The sequence below is a fragment of the Pollicipes pollicipes genome, unplaced genomic scaffold, assembly GCF_011947565.3.
Source record: "Pollicipes pollicipes isolate AB1234 unplaced genomic scaffold, Ppol_2.1 Scaffold_5724;HRSCAF=6776_pilon_pilon_pilon, whole genome shotgun sequence".
In the NCBI taxonomy this organism is placed as follows: Eukaryota; Metazoa; Arthropoda; class Thecostraca; order Pollicipedomorpha; family Pollicipedidae; genus Pollicipes; species Pollicipes pollicipes.
The window spans coordinates 20,853,052-20,878,847 of record NW_023596746.1 but is presented as its reverse complement, the minus strand read 5'-3'; the positions used below and the strand labels follow the sequence as shown (position 1 = coordinate 20,878,847).

General features: G+C 56.5%; 1 pseudogene; it reads left to right on the top strand.

The window, feature by feature from the left end:
• The first annotated feature begins 266 nt into the window (after positions 1–266).
• On the top strand, positions 267–23,578 carry LOC119102793 (uncharacterized; annotated as a pseudogene).
• The last annotated feature ends 2,218 nt before the right edge of the window (positions 23,579–25,796 follow it).

Genomic DNA, 25,796 nt, shown 5'->3' with positions numbered 1-25,796 from the left:
TCGCTGGCAGTGGCGCCGTCTCGCCGGTGACAGCGGCGCTGCACCGTCAGCGCGGCCGTGATGCTGCACCGCTGGAGACCGCAGCACCGCACCGCCCCAGGCGTCTCCGGCTGGTCCGTCCGAGAGCGGCGACGGCCGGCGCCGCTGGCCGGGGGGCAGTGCGCGCGCGCGCCGAGCCCGATCGATGGCTGGAGGCCGGCCTGGCCCGGGCAGCGGCGCCCGGGCGGCCGCCGGCGCCGGCAGTCAGCGGGCCTGCCCCGAAGACAGCGGTGCCGGACGCAGCAGCGCCGCTCGGGCGGTGGGACCCGCAGCGGCCGGTGGAGGCTCACAGGTGCGACCGGCGTCGAGCCGCTACTGACGGGGCAGCTGCGCGTCAGACGGAGCCGAGGTGGGTGCATGAGATGCCCCGGGACGAGGCATTGCGAGGTGGTGTGCTACCTGGTGAGAACGGGAGTTGGAAGCAGTATGGACCTGCTTGCGCTGAGCTGCGTGCGTGTGTTCTGGATGGTGTGTGATATCCAGCTGTCGGTCAGACGAAATCAATGGTACGTTGCTCGTGGTTTGGTAATTGTTTTCAAAGGCTTATTTCATGTTGTCCTCCACGTGGTCCATATACTCTGTTTTGTCACACAACGAACCATCGCGTAGACAAGTTGAAATAGATCACATTAGTGTTGTCGAAGCCTGTTACACATGATATATACGATATACCATGGCATGTGGGGTAGTACTCCATCCCAAATGCAAAGACTAATGCTAATAGTCAGCTGTAAGACTTGGGGCACATCTTTAACATTGGTTAGGCGTATTCGAAACTGCAAGGTGTCAAAGCCATACCACGTAGATGGCAGGTTAGGATATCACATACTTGGAAATGTCCCTGCACAGCCCTCATCGTCCCCAGTCATCTATCTGTCCAACTGAGCGCGAGTTTGAGGAACGCGTGCGCCTCTTCGTGGATAGTCATTAGCCTAACAGCGTGCCACAATGGACGGCCGCCTGTAAGCCGTTCATCGTCTCAAAGTAGCGATAAAGTAAGCGATATCCAAACCCCGGCGGCGTCGTTCATCTGGCGAGCCGTCGAGAGCCGGCCCACCGACGGCACGTCAGCCTTTCACTGCCGCCGACGGGCATCGATCGGACGCGACCATGCAGTCACCAGCGTGTCCAATCCCGCTGTATGACGGCCGGTTGTCTGATCCCGCTGTATGACGGCCGGTTGTCCGATCCCGCTGTATGACGGCCGGTTGTCCGATCCCCCGCTGTCTTATGGCCGGCTGTAGGATCCCCACGGTGCGATCCCCGCTGTCTAACGGATAGCTGCTTGATCCTCCACTGTCTGAGGGCAGGTTGTCTGATCCCCGCTGTCTTGCGGCCGGTTGTCTGATCCCCGCTGTCAGGCAGTCGACTGTCCGATCCCTAATGTCTGATGACCGGCTGTGTGATTCCCGCTGTCCGATCCCCGCTGTCTGATCCCCTGTCTGATCCCAGCTGTCTGACGGCCGACTGTCTGATCCCCCTGCCTGACGGCCGGCTGTCTGATCCTTTGCTGTCTGACGACCGGCTGCCTGATCCCCCGCCATCCTACGGTTGGCTGCCTGATCTCCGTTATCTGACGGCGGGCTGTCTGATCAGCGGGGTATCTGATAGAGGCTCAGTGCTCTAGAAGCCCGCGGTGTCCGCGTGCAGCTTTATTTTTGGTTCAGACGTCCGATCCAAGGAGGCACGGGTCGCGCTGGCTCTGAGCAGCTCCCTGGTGAACGTCAGATCCTACTTGTTTGGATGTCAGGAGCAGTGAAGCGGCGGAAGATGACAAGTTTTCTTCAGCAGAGCTGGGGAGGGGGAGTGGGGGGGGGGGGGGGCAATGGCACAGTGCCTGAAAGCAAAGCCAAGCATTCCCAAAGGATTTTCTCCCCCGCAATCCTCGCCTTCACCAGGACACTCGCCTTCACCAGGTGCCAATCCAGCCCCCGGTAGCAGTCACTTCCCGTCACCAATTCTCAAAGTCAAATGACAGCCACCGGGACGACGGATGCTAAAGATCGCAGCAGGCCAAATGAAGTCGTAAATTGCCAGCCCCTACGACGTCACATTTGCGGCGCATGTTAGCGCGCTGGCCGCTAATGGTACTGCCGCCGAACACGCAGACTGCGGGCCGAGGCGGGCCTAGCACTGCCGCCGAACACGCAGACTACGGGCCGAGGCGGGGCCTAGCGTGACTTCTCGGTACGACGCCACACCAGCTAGCTATGGTCGGTTGGCAGGTCTTCATGTGGGGTGATTCCCATATGGTGCGTCTCCCTGCGAAGGATTATAGGAATGACAAACAGATGAAGTGCGACGTATTGTAATCTTGCCGGGGTTTGGACGTAATTTTGCTGGGATTTCGACACAATTTTGTCGGGGTTTGCTCCTCCGAGTCTACAACTTCGCCATGTGCCTTCGTAAATCATGCGTGAAGTTTGTTTCGCCGTAGAAGTGGATGTTGCGCTTCACGTGCGCAATGGACCAAATTTTGCAAAATGAGAAATAAAGAACGAAAACAATTTCTTTCAACGCTATAAAAGCTGCTGATGGGGGGAGCTGACCCACCTGCGTTCGCCAGAATTCTCAGTGAGTCATACAAATGATTCAGCAGATCATTATCACCCTTGCCCACCAGCCTGCAACAGGGGCGGTGCCCTATGGCACGGTACGTCGTCTTTGAGATGGGACTGCTTTATTGAAGTGGTGAACTGATGGTTTTTGAAACAAGTCGTGCTTAGTCCTGAGCCCGGTTCCCGAGCCACCTCACAACATATCCGGCCAGATTGCGAATAAGCATATTTCTGACGAACTACAACCGCAGCCTGACGCTTCTTTGAATCTCACTAAACTCATGTCTTCCGAGTAAAACGCGAGCATGAGCTGCCTGTTGACTTGTCCCGCAGACTGAGCCGTAATGCACGGGCGCCGCGGGCGAAGTCGAAGTCGAAGTCTCTTGTACAGTTGAACTCCACCCGGTGTCAGTCATGAGTCACTAACTGTTCCGTGGGACGGGCGCTTCCCTTCATGGAGAAGCCCGGACCACGAGGCTTAGCTTCACCTGTAGCTGCCAGTGCGGCAGACCAAGTACGGCTGCTCTCCGTCAGCGGCGCGCGCCAGAGCTCTACGGTCCATTAACATTCTGACCAGCAGCTGGGAGGGAAGGAGGGGGGAGGGGGGGACGGCTGCAGAAGTCATGTCAGAAATCGCCGGACCCGCGGCTCCAAAGCGAGACGTCACGTCGGCGATTCATCAATGGATTAGTCGCCTTGGACGTGGGAAACATTTGGACTTGGCTCAGACGCCGCCGTTCCGCGAGGCCAATTGCGCTATGTTCGAGTTCCCGCGATTGGTTTTGGGCCTGCCCGTCATAGGATTATTTGGGCCTGCCCACCAGTAGGATTACTTCGACTCAGTTCTAGTCATGTATCATTGGGATGTGACATGCTGCCGTGTACAAAATGTACCGCACCATTGGGATGTGGCCTACCGCCGTGGGCGGGACGTACCGCACCATTGGGATGTGGCCTACCGCCGTGGGCGGGGCGTACCGCTCCATTGAGATGTGGCCTACTGCCGTGGGCAGGACGTACCGTGGACAGGACGCACCGCTCCATTGAGATGTGGCCTACTGCCGTGGGCAGGATGTACCGTGGACAGGACGTACCGCTCCATTGAGATGTGGCCTACTGCCGTGGGCAGGACGTACCGTGGAAAGGACGTACCGTGGACAGCACGTGCGCTCCATTGAGATATGGCCTTCTGCCCTGGGCAGGATGTACCGCTCCATTAATCTCCGCCAGACATGTGAAGCGGCTTGGCCGCGGCCGCCGTGCCACGTTAAAGCTCCACGTTAGGAGCGTGGATTGATCGTCGACGCATTGGTCATAGTCTGTCGTCGCACACATATAGTGATGGGCGCACACACAGTGCCATAGCAGTACTCTGTACTGGTAATCATGCATAGCAGTACTCATTGTGGCCCGTCCAGGCGGTGTGTGGCTGCTACCTGCCAACGTATTTCGGCACAGCGATAGCACCACTTCTATGCAGCAGAGTCCATGGCCGTCCGATCGCTGTCTGGTGGACAGTGGCATCGATTACGGTCCATGTGTGACTAATACCAAGCTATATTGATTCCTTAACTAGCCGACGCCACGCGGTTTCTCGCTTCTTTGATCATTTGGTTCTGGGATCATCTCACCCAATCATGTGTTAGTTCCGTGGCCAGTCGACTCCGTGATCAGTTGGTTGTGAGATTATGCTGTTTCGTGGCTGTCGGACTCCGTGAGGATAGCAGACCTGTGTCATGTTGAGCAGGGCTCGTGATTGCGCCGTCCCTGAATACTGCGCCCAGTGATAGCCCTGCTCCGCGATTACCTCACCATGTAATCAGCTGGCTCTGGTCAGCCCGTCACGTGTCAGCCTGCCCGTGATCGCCTTGCTCGTGATGGCCTTGTCCGTGACCACCCTGTCAATGAGCACCCTGCCAGTGATCAGTCTGTGAGCGATCATCCTTCCCGTGATGACCCTGCCCGTGATCACGCTGCCAGTGATCATCCTGTCCGGATCACCCTGCACGTGATCATCCTGCCCGTGATCATTTGGTTCGTGATCATCCTGCCCGTGATCATCCTATCCTGTTCGTGATCAATCTGCCCGTGATCACGCTGCCAGTGATCACCCTGCCCGTGATCACCCTGCCCGTGATCATCCTGTCCGTGATCGCCCCGCACGTGATCACCCTGCCCGTGATCATTTGGTTCGTGATCACCTGCCCGTGATAATTTGGTTTGTGGTCAACCTGCTCGTGATCATCCTTTCCCGTTCGTGATCACCCTGTCCGTGATCACCCTGCACGTGATCATCCTGTCCGTGATCAGCCTACCCGTGATCAGTCTGTCCGCATGATTAGCCTGTTCGTGACCAGTCCGCACATGCCCGGCCAGTAGACGTAACGCCGGCTCGGCATCATTTGTCGTCACCTGGCGGCGGCCGCCGGCGCCACTGCTGATGTACCGCGCTCGCGTCGTCACCGACGGCTCCTTCATTATGCATGACCGGTCGTGACGTCAGCGCCCCGCCGGGAGCGCCGACGCCGCTCTGTCGCCAACCAGAGCCGCTGGTGCGAGCTTCAGGAGCCCTCCACCCTCCCCGGACCTTGCCGCCGCGCGGAGGCGCTGGTGCGAGCTTGGGGGGGGGGGGGCGTCAGCCCTCTACCCCCCTCGGACCGTGCCGCCGCGCGGAAGCGCTGGTGCGAGCTTGCGGAGCCGTCAGCCCTCCACCCTCCTCGGACCGTGCCACCGCGTGGAGGCGCTGGTGCGAGCTTGGGGAGCCGTCAGCCCTCCACCCTCCTCGGACCCCGCCGCCGTCCGGATTCGCGCCGCTCGCAGACTCTCCAGCCCGATGAAAATAGCCCGGCGGGCCCGACTGAGCTGTGCTCGCAGGGCTCGATGCCTCGACGCAGGGAAATAGCTCTTGTGATTGTGAAGACTCGGGGCGTCTGGCGGCCGTCGGACTGCTGCCTCTGCCTCAGCTGTGCTAGAGATGAGCGGATTTCTGTCTCGGCAGCCGGCGGCCCGGTTGGGAGCGTCGCGTGCCGGCTAACGAGCCATTCTGGATCCGATCCGCTTCGCGTGAGGAGCCCCAGATGCAGGGAGAATGCGGCCGACCAGCAACCACTCTCAGCTCGTGTCGGATATACGTGTCTCCCAGCTCAGGCGGGCGGGATGCCGGATGGCGGGAGGCGTTGAAAGAAGATGTATCACGTTCGGCATGAAATCTGTTTGTCACACGGGGATATATTACTGGCAAACCGCAGTGGGCAGCGCTGCTGACGGCACTACTTGATTTTTTTCACTTAAATGACCTTTTTCCATCCTATAGCGCCGAAGCTACAGCTTCAGCTTTAATCATATCTGTCTCGACATGTCTGTGCTTTGATAAGTATATATATATATATATATATATATATATATATATATATATATATATATATATAAAATGACAATATATTTATACATAGTATGTATATACACATATACTAACGCCTGTTGTATAGATTCCGCAGTTTCATCAAAGACGCCAAGTTATGTGACTATCCGTCTTTGTGTGTTATAACTCGCGTGCGCCCGGAACATCCCTGTGAATGCTGCGAGATCCACGGTTTGCTTAGCTGGCAAACATTTGCAGAACCCAAGGACCATTTAGTTAAGCTATCGCACGGGCAGAATAACGCAACGAACTCATAAAAGACCAGGCCGTTGTCCTCGCTGGACGCCACGGGGCGGGTTCTCCCCCTGCGTAAGATAATGGCGCCTACCACTGCGCCAACATTGTCGCGGTGCGTTTGTCGTGGCCAGTTACGCCGGTATCGATTGGTCGGCGACGCGGCCGGCGGTCGCGCTTGGCCGGGCTCCAGTAGCGGGCCGGAGCCGAGACGGCGCCTGGCGCATCTGCCCGAGCGCGCGCGAGCCGCCGCCGGCACCTCCGGCCCCGTCGGCGCCACTTCCCAGTATCATCCGGGGCATTAATTCTGGCTGGCGCCGCCGCCGACGCCGTCTCAGCCTCCACACGTGAGGGGTCGCCCGACGGAGCCGCCGGCGGGGTGCGTCGCCCCTCGCGGCCGCTGCCCTCCGGCGTCGGATAAGGTCTCGAACACGCGCCTCCGTTGTGCTAGCGCCGCATCCCTAATCAAAGCCCGGCGGCCCTGCGTCGTTAGGGCTGCCGGCGCGGGGTGGGGAGCCGTGGGGTGGACCAGCCAAGCCTAGTCGGCATCCCGCCGCGGCGCACAAAGGCCTGAACCGCGCTAATGGGGCGAAGCTGGCAGGAGTGTGTAGACAGGCGTTTTCCATCCGGCTGTTGGGCCAGTGCTGGCCGTGGCTTGAGACAAAAGAAGTTTGTTTGGCGTCAGAGTGTTAATTTGCAAAAGGCGGCCTATGTGAATGTCTGCGCTTGGCAGGCACTGCGGTGCGGAGGAACACGGGCGAGTTCGAAAAATTGTCAGACAATGCACTTAACTCACTGTGCTTTGCCCCATGCTCCAAACTACGAATGAATAAGACATTTGAGAGCTCGTCGCAAAAAAAAATCAGTTGGAATCAATATTCGCGGTTAATTTTAGCGGGTGTTGCAGAATAATTGTAAGATACTTAGTAGTTACGATCGTTTTAAAAGTAAGAAGGTAACAGGACATGGAGGAGAGAGGGAGATTGTGGAAGCAGAGAGGACAGACAAAGATCGGAAAAAGGTGACTGAAGATGCGAGGGAAAGGTGGATTATCTACAATACCCCTGTAATGTTCCCCAGCCGTTCACTTTTCATCTCCCAATTTCCAGCCTCCTTCGATGTTGTTCTTTTCGCCTGACCACGTGCTGCTGTCCGATTGGTGCGTGTATCCGATTGCAGATGATGACTGGTGCTGTCGCCCCGGCGGTGAGCTGGTGAGGCCTCTGTCACGAGGTCACAAGGCCGCCATGGCGCTACGCCGCCTCCTCCGACGCTGCGCCACGGCCGGGGACTGCAGGAGGACGGCCGAGGACGGCGGGAGGACGGCTGAGGACCTGCCGCCGGCGCTGCCGCCACGGCCGCTCCGACTTCAGGCTCCGCCTCAGACGGAGCCTCCGCGGCCGCCGCCGCCGGCCGCCGGACCGCCCACAGGTACGGACTGCTCGGCGGACGCCGCTGAAGGCTGGCTCTGGAGGGATTGGGTCCCTGCGGCCGCCGCCGCCGGCCGCCGGACCGCTCACAGGTACGGCAGGCTCGGCGGACGCCGCTGAAGGCTAGCTCTGGAGGGGTTGGTTCCCTGCGGCCGCCGCCGCTGACCGCCGGACCGTCACCGGACGCGACTCTGGCGAGGCTCTTGCCCGGCACCGACAGCCGGCACCCGAGGCACGTGCGGCATGTGGTGAGCCCTGCTGGGCTGATGCTAGCCATGGCCGGTGGGGACGGAGCTGCTATTTAGTTTCCCAGTGGATTAATGTTTTGTATGAGATGTCAGTCTCTGTGGCAGCAGGTGCAGCCTTCTCGCTGGAAGGTAAGTTAGTTCTCAACCTTTCCCACGCTTTAAGTTAGCACCTAGTGTTTGGCGAGAGTGCGAGATCTTAAACTGCGGAAATCTAATTATGGTGCAAAATAAAGCGAGTGAGACCTCAACGAGTAAAGTACACAACTACCCTTGTGAAGAGTACGTTGACAGTGGTCTTGGCATTTTTTCTCTTGTCTGAAGGGTTGGATTGCATTTTTTATGATTTCGTTTAGAAAACAAAAGAACATGTCCCGCTACTTCACGAATGACAATGCCATTTTCACCAAGCGTTCGCCATTCGAGCAACCAACCACGTTCATCGTTTTAATGTTTGACTAATGGCAATGCGAACATAGCATGCCGCGTGCCCCATCCATCGGCTAACAAACGTAACCTTTATATATGTATGACGCCACTGCCAATGTCATGCGTAAAGCAGTTTACGTGTACGCCAGGCACGAAAAAAAACTGAAGACTAGCTGCAGTTAGATTCAGAAACAGGGTGTTTTAGACCTTGAAAATGCTACCATTGCGTAGGTTCCCTTTACATTAAAATCTGCATACCGCGGTTAAAAAATTCCTACAGGTGTGAGACATCTCTCTCCTTTTGGAAATGTATCTGAATGCATTACGGCTGACCAATCACAGCCCACGAACAATTGACATATTGACCAATCACAGTCGCGAAGACCAACCGCAGCGTGCTGCGCATGAGACGCGAGCCTACACAGCCTGCCACGCAGCAGTCAGGCGGGCCGACTGGCGACTCACCGAGCCGCCGGTCGGTCTCTCTGCCCCGACCGGCGACTCGCCGAGTCGGGCTCTCTGCCTCGATTGGCGACTCTCCGAGTCGAGCTCTCTGCCCTGACCGGTGGCTCAGTCTGGCCAGAGAGCCCTTTAAGCCTATTGAGCTGAAGCACAAACACCAGACGCTATTGCTACTGCCCCGACGCGGCACGTGCAGGAGGGAAAGTGAGCGCCAGGCGGCCTCCTTCGCCCACGTGCCGCATGGTTGCGCCCAGGAGCCGGACGCCGGCATCAGTATGCAGGGGTCATGCCGACCGAGCCGAGCGCCGGCGGCGGGACACGCGCACGGCCTGCCCCGCACCAGGGCTCGGCTCCTTTCCCCGGCTGATTAGGGCGCAGCACGCCAGGCTGCGCAACGCTCCACATCCCCCTGCCCCGCCAGAGTCGTTAGTGGTCCCGCCGATGGACGATTGTGCAAAGCTTCAGCCGGCCATAACCGTAAATCTGGCCCGCGTGTACACGCGGCCGCCCTCGGGCAGCGCGCGCTCTTGGCCATGCTCTCTTGGTTATATATGACGCACACATACGTGGCCGCAGGTGGCCAGTGCAGGCGCTGTATACGGTGGCTGTGGCGCGCCGTGCGGGCAGGGGCATGTGCACTGGGCATCGCGTGAAGCACCCGTTCGTTCACGCCGTTTTCGTTCGTAAATCCACGAGTTGGGCACTAGACTGATGCAGCATGCGCTTTAGCGTGGACAACAGACAAGCAGGAACGGCACAGTTTTGCCTTTGTAAGGGGTGGGGGCATACCATCCTCGTAAGGGGTAGGGGCATGTCTTCCTTGGCCGTTTTGTTTTTGTCGATACATTTGGTCGCAAGGCTCATTTGCTTGGTAGTGGGGCAGGGCCAGTAAAGTAATCTAGCAGTTGACGCCCCCCAAACCTCCAACCGTCCTCCCGCTCAGGTGCCGTGAGGATCAAACTCAACGCAGAGCAGGTTTCGTGTACAGTTATCTTTCCACTACCGTGGTTTAATTTGTGAGATAACTGCCCCAACTTGCGAGGCAGTGAATGCTAAGGAATTTGCATCGTGACATGCAATACACTGCCGTCCGCCTAGGGCAAAGTCTTCCATCTGAATTCCTTTCCCTTGCAAGTTGCGTTCCTTTGATGACAACGATCGCAGAGACTCAAACTCGCGAACTACAATCATTCGCCATTACGCAAAATGCTATATTACACACACTCGTTGTCTTGCATTGGCCGCGTGCGTGACGTATGTACACGGGACGGACATGGATGAAGGCATTGGCGTCATTTCACCGGAAGCTATAGCGCCTCCATCAGCTCCCGCAACCTGATGCCGGCCAGCTTTAGCCGAACCGCTGCCGGCCACTCTGCCTCTGCGGCAGCGTTATTAGGCTGTAGCTTTGACTCCCTGTACTGGCCGTCGGGTGCTGTTCCCCGCCGTGTCGAGGTCGATGTACTGGCCGTCGGGTGCTGCTCCCGCTGTGTCGAGGTCGACGCATCGACTCGAACGTTCGGAGTCACCCTCGCGCCGGTCGTGTTTACGCAGCGCCGGACCGACGGTCACCCTCGCGCCGGTCGTGTTTACGTTGCGCCGAACCGGCAGCGGCGCTTTGAGAAAGATTGGTCAGGGAACGACAACCGCGGCGCATTAGCAACCGCATCGACAAAGCGCCAGCACACAGGGGGCAAGAAGGGGACTCGACTTCCGGTGCTAGGCAGCACTGACGCTGGCAAGCCGGAGAGAGAGAGAGAGAGAGAGAGAGAGAGAGAGAGAGAGAGAAGAGAGAGAGAGAGAGAGAGAGAGAGAGAGAGAGAGAGAGAGAGAGAGAGAGAGAGGAGAGAGAGAGAGAGAGAGAGAGAGAGAGAGAGAGAGAGAGAGAGAGAGAGAGAGAGAGAGAGAGAGAGAGAGAGAGAGAGAGAGAGAGAGAGAGAGAGAGAGAGAGAGAGAGAGAGAGAGAGAGAGAGAGAGAGAGAGAGATGGGCTCTGTCGCCACAGACTTAGCCCCCTGTGTAACAAGAAAGATCAGGGACGCATCTTCTTGTCACTAATGGCGACAAACGGCGCCGCCAACCAGGGAACCTAAGCAAACACACATCTCTTCGGCGCAAGCTTCAGAAAAGTCGCTCAGGGCTGGCTGAATTATTGAGAGTAAGGCCGCAGGCAGAGGATGTCTGAGAAAGAGCAAACAATTCTGAACTTTGCTGCGCGCCCCATTCGCTGCGCTCTCTGAAAGCAAATATCTTTGCAGCTGTTGATAGCGGTTTTATGACATGGTTGGTCACAATGGGCACCATTGGTTGTAGCTGCACAAAGTTTTCAGCTGCGAGATACAACAGCTTTAAAAGTTTTTTTCCGTACGAATGTATAAAAAATGCGCATAGCCGTCTGATCAGGCACGATATTCTGGAGAAAATGAGAATATGAGCATCGTTCACTACGTGAAACTTCACTGCGTGAAACCACGTTAGACTTCACCACGTGAAACGTGAAACTGCTAAATGTAAAACATTACAAATTGCGCTTCGATCTCGACATGGCGTCGCAGCGACACGAGACCAGCACTGTGCGACGGAGACGGCTAAAAATGGCATGAGTGCATTGATCAGTCCGCTGGGAAGCAGGCGTTTTTGATGACTTATGGAATATTTCGATTTCTAGAGCGGATGAAGATGTAACACAAACTGTGTGGTGTACATAAATGTATCGTCCATAATTGGCTACGCAATCTCAGCATTCTTTGCCAATCGGCACATCAGAAATTCAGCAGGAAGCTCCCAGTGTTATATTTGCTGAACACGGTTTGGAAAACAATGCGCTGCGACTTTAACAGAAACCGAGCCGTGAAAGCGTGCAAGCAGTGAACCGGTATGTAGGACAGTTATTCGTGACCAATGCCACACACGCTGAGAGCAATGATCGAACGGATGCATACGTTGTCGAAGAACTTTACTCGTGTTAACGACATACAAATCAATACAGATCCTTCGCCACTCTGGAGTAAAATTGTCATGTCACTGTCAGACGTAGGTATCCAGTTTCCAAGCAATGCGATTTGTGAATAAGCGGGCGAAAATTGCGCCACTGAACAGCTTAGCCTGCTTGAAGCTCGTGGAAGTTAGGGTTGCCAATGCATGAAATATGGATGATATCCACTTATGCGGGTTGCCAAAGTTATATGACCCTATTAGCTCTGGTTATCGTATAATTTACACATATGCAATTCATAACTGAAAACTTCATCCGTTATTACCTCGTTCCGCCCACGCTGCACGAGGCTTACGGATTCTACCAGGAAAAAGTTGGCTCGGGAAGAACTGATAACCTGGAATGCTTGTTATATGGCCCTCCTACGACCCTGGTGTACAGCAAATTCAAACTTAGAAGAATGTTTCGACTGGAACATTGCTTGACTGGGGAAATACTTGACTGGAACAAATGCCTGACTAGAGAAAAGTCAACTCCTCATACAGAGGTGTCTCCTCTCTCCGAGAATAAAGTCAAGTGCTCATGTTGTGCGTGTTTCTTCGCAGATGTCTGGGAGGCTTTCAACGCTCCTCCAGGCAACACGAGTCAAATCATGACAGCGATACGAGAGGGCTGCGCTTAATCACGGACCCGTGCCCTGCCTTGCTGTTTAGTGCTCTGACGCTGTTCTACACGGTGCCATTTCACAGCGTGACGCATCGTTGACCGTGACCTGTCGGGCTCCAGTGACCTACCCCTAACCGTGCCTGTCGGGCCCCAGTGACCCACCGTTGACCGTGACCTGTCGCATCCCAGCGACCCACCGTTGAACGTGAATTGTCTGATCCAAGGGACCCACTCCTGACCGTGATCTGTCCGATCTAAGTGACCCATCCCTGACTGTGACCTGTCGGATCCAGGTGACCCACCTCTGATCGTGACCTGTTGGATCCAAGGTGACCCACCTCTGACCGTGACCTGTCGGATCCAGATGACCCACCTCTGATTGTGACCTGTTGGATCCAGGCGACCCACCTCTGACCGTAACCTGTCGGCTCCAGGTGACCCTCCCTGACCGTGACCTGTCGGATCCAGGTGACTCACCCCTGACCGTGACCTGTCGGATCCAGGTGACCACCCCTGACCGTGACCTGTCGGATCCGAGTGACCCACCCCTGACCGTGGCTTGTCGGATCCAGGTGACCCACCTCTGACCATGACCTGTCGGATCCAGGCGACCCACCCCTGACCGTGACCTGTCGGATTCAGGTGACCCACCCTGACCGTGACCTGCGTTCCCCAGCGGAGCGGCGCCCGTGGTGGCGGTCGGTGACGCGCAAGTACGTCATCCTGTGCTGGGTGTGCGGCGGTCTGGCCGTACTGCTCGGCCTGCTGTACGTGCTGGTATACTTCCTACTGCGCACACACACCAGCAGCCTCCATTACTTCGAGACCATTCCCACCTATGTGCCGGCCTGCGTGGTAAGTATGCCGCGGCCCCGCTGTGTTCGGCTGCCGGGCCACCGGGTCTGTGATGAGTGTGTGCCTCCTTCGGGGTGAGCGTGCTGAGGGCCCCCGCTGTGTAATGTGCGCCCTCAGGTGTTTGAGTCTCTCCGCATGTCTCCACTCGCTCCGGAGCTGCTGCCTCTAATCAGACATCCGACTAATATTGCCGAGAACGGGAGGAAGGGAGCGATGCGAGTCGCGATCAAAGGCTGGATATGTTTGTCTCGCCTCGGTTAAGTGGACAACAACGCTCACCAGCGCTTGAACTGAATGGGATAGTTGATGGTGTTTGTGAGAAATGCTCTTCAGAAGATGAGCATGAAATGATGAACTTTTAGCCGCAGATACTCGATTACGCAGGTTTTTGTGTGTCCCACTCGGGTTCGTCAAGCCTCAAAAATTGCTTTCAGAGCCATTCTCACCCCAGGCCATTGGCAGCGTTGTGGTCAATAGCTCCCGGCAGCCCCGGTTTACAAGGCTATTGGGGGAAATTGCTAGGCAGGAAAGGACGTGAAATAAAAGATAAGAGATGCAGGGGTAGCAATAGAGGGTGAGGATAGCAGAGGAATGGGAGAAGAGGGAGACAAGACAACACCTAGTTGGCTATATCGTATTATATAGTCTGCTCCACTGTCCCCGCGATGGACTAGCGCTTATCTATAAAATATTATACCAGCATGTGTCTGGCATCCATTGGAATATCCGCACTTTTGATAAGTTGGGTTCAGATGCATATATTAGTAGTTTTAATGCGTTACATTTGTTAATAAGTCATACCAAAGTTATTGGGGAAAGGACATGTGGTTTACCCCCAAAAGTCAGAAACAGTTTTTTACGGATATTTCTCATTGTTTCGGAATTACAATGAAACGATACTTATCTGCCACGTAAAACGCATGTACTGTGCCTGTGAAAATCTGGGACGCAGTCTGATATTTGGATTACACTTATAACTTCTTGTCTGAACGAATGTAACTCACATAACTTGATTTGGTTGCTTATAAAGAGATGGACTGCTTGGTGTAAAGTGTGTTGTTAAGTAAGCCTTTTTCAACGACAGTTCGAAGTGTGACAAATGATTAAGGTAACAGATTTCTTGCGTATTGTGTTCGTGAATTCAAAGGCACGAATGCAGCTAACTTGTCAGTCTTAGGAGAGCCGTCGCTGCAACGGATATGCAACACCTGCAATTTTCCCTGTAAATGGTAAAACGGTATAAAGCTTTCTCGAACCCGAGTTAAGATGATCTTATCAAACCTCGGACAGTACAGATGTAATTTGCGATTGACATAGCTACGCCAAATGCATAAATAATGTGAGATCTCTGTAGCCCGTATCAAGATTACTATATGATGGGGCTTCTCTCCCTCGAAGGATCACGAGCGTCTTGCGTGTTAGGAGCCCCATCACCAGCTCCTGATTGCTCACTAGATGGATCTGATATGTGTGTCAAGAACGGGCGGCGGCAATCACTTTTGGTGTGCACTAAAGATTAGAAAAAGGAACTCAGAAGAATATCTCATTGATTCTAATGTAAAAGCGTTCGAAGTACAGCAATACCGGGAACGCTCCTAAAAAACACTATAGTTTGTCAGTAATACGACTTATTCTTAGGTGGAATATCCTGAATTGGTGGTGAGGCAGGCTGCCACTTTTGTTAGACTTCGGGAAATGCTTGTTTCAGCAAACGCATCTGTTTTGCACGCCCGAAATTTTCAGCTATCATTGTTGCATTGTTACATTTATCTACTTTCGCAAGAAGGAACGAAATAGTCGTTACGGGGTATATACCGATTTGCATGTATCCGTACCACCTTTGGCTTGATTGTCCCGTTCAGACCACAAGGCAAGCATTCTAGCAATGCTGCCGTGAAATATTTGCCATCTTTACACTACATCTAGTTCACAACGTTATGTCATCTTTGCGCCACGCCATTATGATGCAACATACCTTTATAATAACTGGGCTTAACTTGGCAACATGTATCACCTCGTTATAACAGTCATATGCCAGGTAAATACATGACCTGCCATGCACGTTCAGTGGCCATGCTTACGATCCTATCCTGCATTCCAGCTTATCGTGACTGGATTCCTCCTGCTCTGCTTTATCAAGCGCAGGAATCGCTTCTCCTACTTGGTAAGTACCTCTATAATCTCATGTTGCCCTATGATCTAAATCAAACGCCCTGTACAGTTACGCTGGTGTGGTCATCATTGGCGTGAGGCGAAACAGTCGTGTTATTTATCGCGCGGTTTACACCTGAGGTAACGAGCATTGAGACCTACCGTGGCAACTGATATGACGCAACCAGGGAGATATAACGCTGTCGGGGAGTCGAACGCCGGGTCTTTCCCGTGGCAACTGACAGGACGCAACCAGGGAGATGTGACGCTGTCGGGGAATCGAACGCCGGGTCTTTCCCGTGGCAACTGACAGGACGCAACCAGGGAGATATGACGCTGTCGGGGAATCGAACGCCGGGTTTTTCCCGTGGCAACTGACAGAGCGCAACCAGGGAGATATGACGCTGTCGGAGAATCAAACACCAGGTCTTTCTCGTGGCCTGTATTTTTTTTTTACCAGGCTCCAATGGACCGGCGCAACGTGTGCTGCCAACTATAAGTTACTGGGCTTTTGCAGCTGTGCGACTTAAGAGGGTCTGTTTTTCACCGCGCGTTATGTCGGATCGTCTTGCATTCAGTGTATACAACCTCAGGTTTGTGCAATGCATGCGGCTGTACTTTACAGCACTTGTTCATTTCCTTTAGAGCCGATCACAAACAGGTCCTCGCCTTTTAAACCGTGCAAACATGACTAGTCACTCTTCACGGGACTGGCCGCAGCCTCGGGGCGCCTCTCTTCCGACCATCAGTAGCCATTCAGAGCAGGGCGGCGTCCATCCCTCCCGAGACATTTGCAGACTTCTGAGTGCTTTCGAGCGCGCTGGCGGGCGGCCAGGCGCAGAGTTTGACTGCAGGCCCGCTTTGTCCAGCGTCGGCGTGCCGATGTGCTGAGCCGGTCCGCCACTCAGCGGAGACGCTGCGCCCTTTGAGAGGCGCCCGGCCGTCTGTCGCCAACTGCGCCGCCGGCTGCTGATGAAGCTCTGCCCCACATGGCTCTGGCACATGTATGATGGCATACGAGCTCGCCGCGTCGGCGAAATGGACGCAGTTTCATAACACGGCGGAGCGTGAAGATGTGGCCAGAACTCGGGCTTGCCGGCGACAGGCAGTGAATAGCGTCGCCCGTTAACACATCGGCAGTTTACCACACCGCGAGATCACTGCACACTTCTCTGCCGGAGCCCTGGTGGTGCCTCTGCTGAGCGCTGCTGGACCAGCAGGACCCCTGCTGGCTCCTCTGTCCGAGCCCTGCCCGCCCCTGCATTCACCGCCCTGCCTGCCCGAGCCCTCCTCTGTTCGGCCAGCACTGGCTCCCAGGCACTTCGGCACAGTCCAGCCCTGCTGGTATATCTCGCTCTGTGCCGTATACGTTTCATTTTCACATGATGCTTTGCTTTTCAACATGTCAGGTACATATTCTTGATGCGCTGTTTCAGCTGTTGCCTGAGAACGCACGTTCTGAGAGGATCGGAGGACTTTGCGAACCTCAAGGCAATGACTTTGAACAACTTACCAACACCCATAAACATCGGGTACTTAAAGGTGCCCTATCTGCTTCGGCAGTTCGTTTTACTGACTAGAAAAGTTCTATATTTAACTCGAACTATAACAATAAATCAACAGGTTACACACTGTTGCTCTAAGCTTGGCGGCGGTCACATCCTATGCTGCTGGTCACTGGGACGGGTCCGGTCACATCCTATGCTGCTGGTCACTGGGACGGCGTCCGGTCACATCCTGTGCTGCCGGTCACTGTGGACGGCGTCCGGTCACATCCTGCGCTGCTGGTCACTGGGACGTGCGTCCGGTCACATCCTGCGCTGCTGGTCACTGGGAACGGCGTCCAGTCACATCCTGCGCTGCTGGTCACGTGGACGGCGTCCGGTCACATCTGTGCTGCTGGTCACGGGACGGCGTCCGGCTCACATCCTGTGCTGCTGGCCACTGGGACGGCGTCCTGGCACATCCTGTGCTGCTGGTCACTGGGACGGCGTCCGGTCACATCCTGTGCTGCCGGTCACTGGGAGCGGCGTCCGGTCACATCCTGTGCTGCTGGTCACTGGGACGGCGTCCAGTCACATCCTGTGCTGCCGGTGACTGGGCACGGGCGTCCGGTTCACATCCTGCGCTGCTGGTCACGGGGACGGCGTCGGTCACATCCTGTGCTGCTGGTCACTGGGACGGCGTCCGGTCACATCCTGTACTGCTGGTCACTGGGACGGCGTCCGGTCACATCCTGGTGCTGCTGGCCACTGGGACGGCGTCCGGTCACATCCTGTGCTGCTGGTCACTGGGACGGCGTCCGGTCACATCCTGTGCTGCCGGTGAACTGGGACGGCGTCCGGTCACATCCTGCGCTGCTGGTCACTGGGACGGCGTCCGGTCACATTCTGTGCTGCTGGCCACGGGACGGCGTCCCGTCACAATCCTGTGCTGCTGGTCACTGGGACGGCGTCCGGTCACATCCCTTGTGCTGCTGGGTCACTGGGACGGCGTCCGGTCACATCCTGTGCTGCTGGCCACTGGGATGGCGTCCGGTCACATCCTGTGTTGCTGGTCACTGGGACGGCGTCCGGTCACATCCTGTCTGCCGGTGACTGGGCGGCGTCCGGTCACATCCTGTGCTGCTGGTCACTGGGACGGCGTCCGGTCACATCTGTACTGGCCGGTCACTGGGACGGCGTCCGGTCACATCCTGTACTGCCGGTCACTGGGGACGGCGTCCGCTAGGCTGACACGCTCCATTCGTTTCGGTGCCGTATCGATCGACCTCATTAGCTCCGAACACGTCAAGGGAAGCCCGCAAACAACAGATGAATGGTAGCCATGGCCCCGGGCGCACCGAACCTGCACTGAAGACAAATGGGCACCTGTTTGGTGCGGGCCTGCCGAGCCTGCAAGTGGCAACAGATGGTGCTTAGAGTTGTAAAGAAGTGATGTTTGCTGACAAGAAACTTCGATACACTTTGTGTTTACCTACCCAGCATTGCTTACATTACATCCCAACATTACCCCAACTACCCAACTTTGTCATTTCCTAACAGCACGACATATGATGCAACGTCACGACATAAAAATACAACGTCACGACATAAAGATACAACGTCACGACATAGAGATACAATGTCACGACCTAAAGATACAGCGTCACGACATAACGATACAACGTCACGACATCAAGATGCAACATCACGACATAAAGATAAAACGTTACGACATAAGGATGCAACGTCTTGACATGAACATGTCACGTCACGACATAAAGATACAACGTCACGCTAATGACATTCAGAGCTTGAATGAGCAATATATTACGGCCATGCATCATCACCGCATAGTGGTCAGAAACGATTCGTGTCCACCGGCCCCTGATGCCAGGGCGATGCCTTCGCATCTCACCATGCTCATACCAAGTGTTCCCTCGGTCTCTGCCATGCGCCTTACCGCACCAGTAGCTCCCCACACGGCACCGGCCGCTGTCGCCGTCCACTGCAGCGCCCGTGTCTGCTCCGTCTCTGTCATGCGCCTCACCACGCCAGCAGCTCTCCACACGGCATCGGCCGCTGTCGCCGTCCGCTGCAGCGCCCGTGTCTGCTCCGTCTCTGCCACACGCCTCACCGCACCAGCAGCTCTCCGCACGGCACCGGCCGCTGTCGCCGTCCGCCGCAGCGCCCGTGTCTGCTCCGTCTCTGCCACACGCCTCACCGCAACAGCAGCTCCCCACACGGCACCAGCCGCTGTCGCCGTCCGCTGCAGCGCCCGTGCCTGCTCCGTCTCTGCCACACGCCTCACCGCACCAGCAGCTCCCCACACGGCACCAGCCGCTGTCGCCGTCCGCTGCAGCGCCCGTGTCTGCTCCGTCTCTGCCACACGCCTCGCCGCAACAGCAGCTCCCCACACGGCACCAGCCGCTGTCGCCGTCCGCTGCAGCGCCCGTGCCTGCTCCGTCTCTGCCACACGCCTCACCGCACCAGCAGCTCCCCACACGGCAACGGCCGCTGTCGACGCCCCCTGACGGCGCCCGTGTCTGATTCGCAGATCAAGCTGTCGGGCGGCTGCTGTCCTGCTGTCGGCCGTGCTCTGTGTGGTGATCACGGTCACCACGGCCGTGGTGCACATCAACCGTCTCCAGACGCTCACCGAGTGCGTGTTTCGCCAAGTCACTGCGCACCTGCACCTGCTTCGCCGGCAGGCTGCAGGCGCATCTCGACGCAGACGAAGGTGAGGCCAGCGGCCGCTGGGTAACAGATATTAGCGTCGCTGATCCGCGCCAAAGCTGGTGTAGCAAACTCTAATTACGCAGAAATTGCTTTGGAATGTATTTTCGTCCCGACAAAGTGCTTCGCAGTTGGCGGACTGACATGGCTCACTTCCTGCGGTGAGATTTCCTGTAGATAAAGTAAAATGCTAGCGCCAGCTTGATACCTTTTCAGGCATCTATTGTCTTAATTTGCTACGTGAGATTTTACAGTATAGCCTATTTTCAATGTAAGGTTATGTGTTACAGCAGGACTCAATGGCAAATGAATATCAATCAAGGAGTTCAAAACTCCCCCAACAATGTACCATTTGCTGCTGTCCTCCACCAGCCTGCCTCCGTTGGCCCGCGGCTCACACGAAGGGCATGCACCAATTGGATGTGGTGCCGCGGCTGTGTCACCGCCTGCTGTGTTCCAGTGAGTTACGTGTTCGGCGCTGTGCCGAACTGTGAGGTCATCCACGGAGCGCTCTTCTCCTGCCTGCGAGCCCTGTTCGGCCTCTCAGTGATCGGCGCCCTCGTCTGCATCTTCTCCTGCATGCTCGTCTACCAGCTGCTGAGGTGAGCGGATGCAGTAAGGGTTTGCTGACTGGACTCCAGAGCTACGAATCTTGGCCTGCATGATGGGTGACAATAAGATGATGAGCTGACGCCGGGCTCTGGATCACTAGACCAGAATTATTGTCACGTATCTCTGAGAAGAACTGAATCTGTTCATGGCAGCTTGCAGTTGCCCTCATCGACCTCATCAGCTGACTGCGGCCGTTGTGTTTCCCAAAGCGGCCTTCCTATAGAGCGAGTAACCTTTGAAGAGACCAAGAGGCTAAACCCGATCAGACCGGGTCGGAACAGCGAACCAGACCAAACCAGGCGGAAACAGACCAGATCAGATTAACCCAGATCAGCTCAGAACCACGAACCAGGCCAGATTAAACCAGAGTATACCAGACCAGACCAGACCGGAGCAGCCTGTGAAGCTGTGACCACTGTACTACCTCTGCAGCCACGAGCGGAAGAAGATGTATTGGGAGCAGCTGGAGATGCGTCAGCGCTGCTTCTTCCAGGCCCATCCGCCGTTCCCGCCATCGTTCTGCGCCAGCGAGCCCTGGCAGCAGTGGGACTTCGTCGATGACCTAGCGTACGTTCTGATATGCCCTGTAAAAGCTTGAACGCCTTCAGTTGTTCGTTGAGCCGCACGTGTGAGGAGGTACCTCGTTAGCATGCTATTACATGAACTGATCTCACAATGCTGGGTTGTATTGAATCGTCCCGGCGTCTGAAATATGAAAATGACTTTTCCTTTTATGATAAAGGCAGTGACCGCTTCCCATTGAAAGATGGCATGCAGTTGTATTTGTATTTGCGTGTATTTGTATTGGTATTTGTGTGTGCATTCACACCATCTGCGAATAGCACAGGCCCGTCATCTCCATCATCTCTGGGCCACTGCAGGTACTGGCCCCAGCGGACATTGGACCAGTACACGCCTAGTCCGGAGGAGTCCACCACGAGTCGCTCGGCCCTCATAGGGGGCAGCACCGCACCGGCTCACCAGTCTCACTGGCGCTGGCTACCGTGGCGGCAGCAGAACCGGTGAGTTGACCACGTTCCGGCACCCGCAACCCACGTCGGGGCAGGCATGTAATCGGTGGCAGCCTTAGGACGTGGGCTGGTGCTGTGGAGCGGACTATGTGCTTCAGGCAATGCTGGATAAACCAGAAGGTATTTTTTAGGTCGGATATTATATCGCGGTCAGATTCATCCACGACGCATTGCTTATAAGTAATGATTTTCTCTGCAGATCGCTTGCATTCTCCAAAAACGCATTCATAGTAACGCAGTTATTGCTGAGCCGTTGTGTTCAGTCACCAGCTGGCACCTGCTCGCTGTGTTCCATCACTAGCCGGCACCTGCCCGCTGTGTTCCATCACCAGACGGTACCTGCCCGCTGTGTTCCATCACCAGGCGTTTCCTGTCCGTTGTATTCCGCCACCAGCCGGCACCTGCCCGCTGTGTTCCGTCACCAGTTGGCACCTGCCCGCTGTGTTCCATCACCAGACGGTTCCTGTCCGTCGTGTTCCGTCACCAGCCGGCACCTGCCCGCTATGTCCCGCCACCAGCCGGTACCTGCCTGCTCCTCGCAACAGCAGTGCCCTGTGACCTGCGCGACCTTTGACCTGATGGCACTGTCGCTGCAGGAGCAGCCGGCGGTCGGACGCGGCGCCCCCGCGCAGTGCCACCACACCACTGGGTCTGAGCAGCGGGCGGCCGGCCGGCACCCTACGGCACGCGGGTCGCTCCAACGACGGCGTGTTCCACCACCTGACGGCGCAGCGGTACAGCAGCCCGCCGGCGCTGGCCGAGTTCGTCTGGAGCCACTGGGGCCCCCCGCCGCCCTACTCGCAGCCGCCCAGCCTGCACAACATCACACAGGAGTCAGGTCCGTCGACGCCCGCCTCGCTGGGCCGCGCCGCCGCCCGGCACACTCCTGCAGCGCCGCGCAGGCGGCCCGACGGCGACGGCGACAGTCTCAGCTTCACGTCGGAGGCCCTAGATGCCGCTGGCAAGTCGCCGTCTCTTGGCGGCCGTCAGTCGGCGCACCGGCCGCAGCGGATGACCGGCAGCCTGCCGACGCGGCAGGGCCGGCGGGCGCCGAGCGGTCGTTCGCTGGAGGATATTCTGCATGACAAGACACCTCATGAAGAGGGCCTGGCCAGGTCAGCGGCGCCGGCGGAGGGCTCGGCGCTGTCCCTGTACGGACGCTTCAAGAGGCCCCTGCTGACTGGCCTCAGCGAGGACAGGGCGCGCCAGAGCTCGGACCGGCTCCGCGACGGTGAAGACAGCTCAGGGATCTACTACATCCCTAATGTGTCCGACATCATGTCGCACGGGAAGGCGGCAGCGCGTGGTCCGCCGCCCGCGCAGAAGCAACGCCTGTTCTCGTGCGGGCTAGAGGCCAAGCAGCCAGCCACACCCGTCAGCTGTGACGTCACCCGACCTCTGCCGCCTAGCCCGGTTTACGCGGCCAACCACGTGCTGCCGGCGGCGGTGCGGCCCGGCCCGGACGGTGGCGTGTCGTGCCTGCCGGCGCTGCTGTTCGGCTCGCCGGGGCGGCGGGGCGGCCTGAGCCGGCGCTCCAGCTCGACGGCCAGCCCGCGCAGCGAGACCTCCTCCAGCTTAAGCCAGCCGAGCCTCGACTGCAGCCCACCGGGCCGGCCGGCGCCGCCCGGTTCGGCGCACAGCAGCCCGCTGTACAGCCGCATGCGGCGTGTCTCCGCCTGCGCCTCCTCGCCCTGCACGCCACTGCATGCGCGCACGCCCGCCGCCGGCCAGCAGCGAGGGCGAACAGGATGAGCTGAACGGGAACAGGACAGCGCCGGGTCGCGCCGGGCGACGCCGACCGCCGGCGCGCTGCGCCATCGATGCGAACGGCAACCGCTCATTACGTACCGAGGCCGGGGCCGGGGCCGGGGACGGGGCAGGGGTCGGGGCAGGGTCGGGGGTCGGGGTCGACAGGCGGGCGACGGCGGCGCGGTCGGCCGGCCCGCTCGGCCTCCTCCGGCCGATGCCGACCCGCCCTGTCCAGCGAGCGCGAGCGGTACGGCCAGCAGCGCACCCGCAGCGAGCATCTCTGGCCGGCCAGCGGGCAGCAGACGCCCGAGGCGAACGGGTCGCCGCTGGAGGAGGCGTGTCTCGCACGGCTCGGCACCGGCTCGCCGCTGCTCTCCGGGACGAGTGTGGCGCGGATCCGACGCATAAGCAGGAGCGGCGCGCCCGCCAGGATCGCTAGTGTCGACGAGAACATCAGTATGCGCATCAAGAGGGCGCTGGTCAGCACGCTGTCCCGGTCCGAGCCCAACACACCTCTTCGCAGTCATCGGGTCAAGATAGTCTAGCTGGTGCGCCGGTACTAAGGTTTTCGTCACTATTGTAGCCGTGGTTTTCAAGGTATTGCGAGATCGGACTCACTCGAGTCCGTAGGTAGCCGCGGGTTTCGCTCCGCGGTGAGGGTCACTGTCATCCATGTGCAATATCAGGGCAATTCCATACAACGTTTTAGCAGTATTCAGTGAACTGTACACGGATGATAGATATGAGCGCGTTGAGTTTATTACTGTCAACAGTACGCTTTTTTTAGTCATGACGCAATCTGGTTTTGTGTAATGAGTCGCATGCCATTGTTGAGGCAACAAAGGCTCACTCTTTGTTAGGAAAATAAAAGAGGCTGGTTGTAACATCATGTTCACCGGGAGAGAGCAGGAATTGTATGGCAGATGTTTCGTTGCGTCCCATGACACTGCAGAACATACAAATGGTTTGTGTTGCGTCTCGCTCAATACGTTTCGTGTCAGCCTCGGGGTGAAGAATGTGGTGACTTTCGAAACTTGCGTGACTGGTGGAGCAGACACCAGTTCTTTAACTTCTTCCTGCGAAAAACTATAACTTTCCCTCAGCTCTACCACATCCAGCCCATTTCGCAACAAATAACGTCGAACAGCATGAACGTAACCGCGCCTTAAACGCTACTGGGGTCAATTTCTGTTTTGATGTCGCTTCATGGGGAAAAAACATACAAAAAGTCCGTTGACCTCAAAAGCTACAGGGGTCTGAGCCCCACCGAACTCATTGGTGTTGATGCCCATGACGAACACAAACGCAATATCCCGAATGGCCTTTCGAGCACTCAGATCCCCAAACTAGCTCGTACCCGGGGCTCGCCGCAAAGCCGTCGTTCCTCTTGGTTCTTACTTCTGCGTAAAGGTGGCGCCACCGCGGCCGGCTCCGGTCCCGCACGCTCGGCTCCCTGGCCCACTAATGACGTCACGCCGCTCTAAAGACGGTGACGACGACGACTGTAAGGTGTACAAGCCAAGTAGGCAACGGCCTGTGCGACGCAGGCAGTCGGTTGGTCTCTCGTGACGATTTGATTGACGATGTAATCGATGATATTTCCTTGCTGATTAGGCCGCTACAGCATGGACGCAAGACTAGCCACAACTCCGGCATCACAATAGTTGTCTCGCATCCATCTTATCTGACACCGCCCATGTCCACTGCTAAACATGACTTTCACAGTTTCACAGTGATGATGAAAATGCTGACAACGGCTGGAAAGAGCAAACCGTTATTATATTGTACCTCCATGTAGGTAGAAAAATGTCTGCTGTCGCTTCCCGCTATATATGACTGTCAATTACCGAATGTAGTCCGATTCATGGATAATTCTGCAATATGTGATGTATATGATGTACCATATTATGTGGTATATGATGTACCAATGCATGAAGTACTCTTGCACAGCGAGTCAAAGTCAATTAGTTTCCACTTTTCTGTCTGCCCTTTACAGCCGGTTTGGGTAGGGCATATGATGTGACGTCAGTGTTGCTATATTTTCACTTGGTAGGACCACGACTGAGCACACCTCCCTGTAGTAAGCTCGCCACAGAGAAGCTCCACCACGAGTAACTGAGTGGAGCCAGCGCCCTCGGCGGCCCGTTAGCCCGCTCCGAGCAGCTGGGAGGGCCGTGTCGGCGGCACGTCACGCCGCTCGTCACTCGTGCAGCGGCTCCACAGACCTCCAGCGCGTCCTCAATTCTCCGGCGGGAGCTGGACCATGGCATGGAGGACGCGACAGACGCCCCGGCCACGAACGCACTCAGCAACTCCATCAGGGGAGGGATGGCTTCAGAAAGGTTTCTCTGTGCGGTGGGAGCGCACCAGTGATATATATATATATATATATATATATATATATATATATATATATATATATATATATATATGTGTGTGTGTGTGTGTGTGTGTGTGTGTGTGTGTGCATGCGTAGATTTCACCACTGTTTGATTTACCGATCATTACTCAAAGCGGATGAGAGGATGCAGCACGACTGTTAGCTAACACTTCAGTGGACGCTGTGTCATCGATGAGAAAGGTAAAAATTAACAGCGTATACTGCACTGTATGATCACATCACCCAAACCACATACCTAGCTAAATTCGGAATAACGAATGACCTTCCTAACGGTCATGTCGACCGAACTTCATCCACTCCAGGACGGTTACGGGCTGGACTGTTGTCGGAACGATGTCTACCGTCAAGTTTCCTCCCTTCCT